Source organism: Mastomys coucha, unplaced genomic scaffold (genome assembly GCF_008632895.1).
Source record: "Mastomys coucha isolate ucsf_1 unplaced genomic scaffold, UCSF_Mcou_1 pScaffold23, whole genome shotgun sequence".
NCBI classification, from domain to species: Eukaryota; Metazoa; Chordata; class Mammalia; order Rodentia; family Muridae; genus Mastomys; species Mastomys coucha.
In genome coordinates, this window is record NW_022196906.1 from 89,858,065 (window position 1) to 89,861,750 (window position 3,686).

Genomic DNA, 3,686 nt, shown 5'->3' on the forward strand with positions numbered 1-3,686 from the left:
TTTTAGATTTTGGAAACAGGGTTTCTCTGAGTAGCCCTGGCAAGCCTGGAAGTGTCTCTGTGCACTAGACACAGCTCAAACTCACAGAGATCTACCTGCTTCTGCCTTTGACCCCACTCCCCTCTGGTCAGCAACAACAACAAAAACCACTTGTCTCAGCAGCAAAACAGCAGGGTAGTCTTCAGATTGCAGGAAGATGCTCTCAGCAGACACCCCCTCAGGAGTGCAGCACTCGAGAGCATATTTGTTAAGTGTGCTGTGTCTGCAGCACTGGGTGCTCTGCCTACTCTCAAAGGTGGGATTCATTTTGCAGATAACTAGCTCAGCAGCTAAGCAGTTTGCCCAAGATTTCTAAGCAACCAAATATAATAGCCAATCCTCTATTTTTGTTTAAAATGGAAGCTGCTGTGTGTCGTCTCATGACCTGACTGGGATGACCTCCATGGAGGTCACCTTCAGTGCCAGCCATCCCTTCGAGGCTTGGATCCAAACATCTGAAGGAAACTACTTCGAAGCCTAGTAGAGCCTTCTGGATAGGACAAAGCATACAGGTGCCTGTCTGCAGAAAACTGCTCCCAGAAACAGGAAATACCTGGAAGCCCAAGTATTCAAAGGGGGACTACAGTAATTTTGTAAACAAAACAAAACTTTCCAGCTCCTAGTCCCACATAGGAAACAGCTCGGAACTCTTTTTAATAAAAGTACCCCCAATTTTTCCTTGTTAGAAATATTACACACTGGTTCAAAATACCATGATTCAGTCAGTTAGCGGCCACCAAACCTTCTGTAGAGTCTGGCTAAGTGCTGGAGCTCAGTCAAGGTGCACGCTGACTGCTTCAATCCTTTGGTCCAGTCATTCAGACTGTAGTCTGAGTGTGCAGCCTATAGAATGAACAGCCTATAGAGGAGGCTGCTGGATCACAATCATACCACGCCAGGGAGCGAAATGCACACAACATTGTGTATATCGTAAGTTCTGAGGAAAGCCTGGAGCAGATGCCAATTGATCATGGCTCCCTCCATTCCTGGTCCACCTTGTTATCCACAGAACACAGACCCAACTATCCTCCATTCCTAAACCCAACTCATTACCCACAGGACACAGACCCAGCACCTGCTTGCTCTGTCTCTCAACGAAACCTTTCCACAATAGTTCCAGAGGGACATTCGGAATGATCTATTCCTGAGCACTGCCATCTGTGTAACTGAGCTAACTCCTAGGCTCTCTCGTTTCCTTTAGGTTAATGGACTCCAATAGGCTGTGTCCTTTCACTCAGTATGCTTCAAGTTGAGCGGGCACTTCTAACTTCAGCAGATGGAAAAACAAAAAATAGATCCGGGAAGAGTTGAAGTCAGCTAAAGTCACATGTCAAGACTGGACCAAGTCTAAAAACTGAACCAGACAGAAAACTAGTAAGACTTAGGGACTTAGGATCTATGTCCCAACTCTTCAAAACCCACCTCTCTTGAGATGGCACTTTTGCTATGGGTTACAGATCTACTCTGCTTTAAACTTTTTAAACTTTATTTAGATATTTTGCCTGAATATATGGCTGTACATCACTTATGTGCATGGTGTCTGAGGAGACCAGAAGAGGGTATAAGGATCCCCTGGCAGTAGAGTTGTGAACCACTTGGTGGGTGGTCCTGGGAATTAAACCCCAGTGCTCTCAACCAAACTGCTTGACCAGTCTCTCCAGCTCCTCCATTCATTCCACTCATTCGCAGAGATTGTATCCCCATGTATTTGGGACTGAATTCAGTGCCTCATACATATGAGGCAAGCCCCAACCTAACATTCCCAGACCTTAAGCTCCTTTTAAGTTTACAAATATTTAAGGAAGTAGTTAATAAAAATGGTGCATGAGCCAAAGCTGACAGCTCTGGATCTGGTCTACTGGTATGGCACAGCTAAGTTACAGACCTATCTCACGGAACCATGTGCCAGGCCACATACAAATCATCCATCCTTACTTTACATTCTTAATAGGAACTGAGACACAGAGGCAGAATGGCTGTGGTGGATTGAATAATGGCCTGAGAGGCTCATATACACAAATGCTAAATTACCAGGGAGTGGCACTGTGAGGTTTAGGTGTGGCCTTGTCAGAAGAAATTGTCACTGAGGGTAGGCTTTGAAGTTTCAAAGGCTTTGCCACACCCAGTGTTTCCTTCTGCCTGCAGATCAGGATGTGGTTGTCACCATTTCAGTGCCAGCCTGCCTGCTGCTTTCCACCTGAGCACCTCTGTAACTAAGCAAGCTCCCAATTGAATGGCTTTCTCTTGTTAATAGTTGCCTTGATCGTGGTGTGTCTTCCCAGCTATAAAACAGTGACTTAGTCTAAAGCTATGTGAAACCACCCAGTAAGATCAAAAGACATAAAGAGCACAAAGGAAAAGGCCAAGTCCAAGAAAGGTTACTTTTAAATTTGGCAAGTAATGTGAGTTTTGTTGATAAAAAGGTGGAGAATGTCCACCTTCAAGCACAGAAACCCCACCTGGCTTGCAAGGCCACCTAATTCCTTCAGCTTTCCCAAATAGCCAACCTGAGACACTTGGGTTCTTGCCCCATCAGGTCTGGGCTTGCAGACCACTGAAAGCCTCAGAATGTGGCTCTGCACCATCCATGATAAAAACAGCTCTTAGAAAGATAACTGAGGGGGCTGGAGAGAGGGCTCAGCAGTTAAGAGCACTGACTGCTCTTCCAGAGGTTCAGTGTTCAATTCCCAGCAACCACATGGTAGCTCACAACCATCTGTAATGGGATCCAATGCCCTCTTCTGATGTCTGAAGACAGCTACGGTAAACTCATACACATAAAATAAGTAAATCTTCAAAAAAAAAAAGATAATAAATGAGAGATAAAAATATAAATGAGAGCCGGGTGCTGGTGGTGCACACCTTTAATCCCAGCACTTGGGAGGCAGAGGCAGGCGGATTTCTGAGTTCAAAGCCAGCCTGGTCTACAGAGTGAGTTCCAGGACAGCCAGGGCTATACAGAGAAACCCTGTCTCAAAAAAACCAATATATATATATGAGAGGCTGAAGAGAGACAGCTCAGTGGCTAAGAGCACTACCTGCAGAGGATGTAGGCGTAACTCCAAGTGCTTACATGGCAGCTCACAACTGCTCTGAATCACAGGGGGATTCAACAATCTTCTCTGGCCTCCACATTCACCAGCTCAGGTGGTGCACATACATGCATGCTATCAAACAAAACAAAAACAAACAAAAAACTTTTCATACATACATGTGTGTGTGCGTGTGTGCGTGAATGAAACCCACAGGCCAAATGGGAGACACTTTTCTCGGGACAGAAAGAGCTCCAGTTATTACAGTTCTAGCAAGAATTCACCCAAAACTACAAGGGCAGTCCAGGGCACCAGTCCAGATGTGAAAGATGACTCCATCATGTGTTCCAAGCTTTAAATCAGGTTGAAGATTTTGTATTTCACAATTTGTTTTTATTAGGGTCCACAGTCTACTAAGTAAAAGCACTTAACAAGGCATTTTGAAAAAGTATACAATTTATGTCTTGGGAATTTCATTCAAAAAACAAAACAAAACCAAAACAACGGTGCACACTCACCTAATTTAAATACTGTTTCATCCATGTAAGATACCTGAATGTGGAAGACTTGATTCCAACACTCAGTCACCCCAATAGTATTTTTAAATATGTGTTA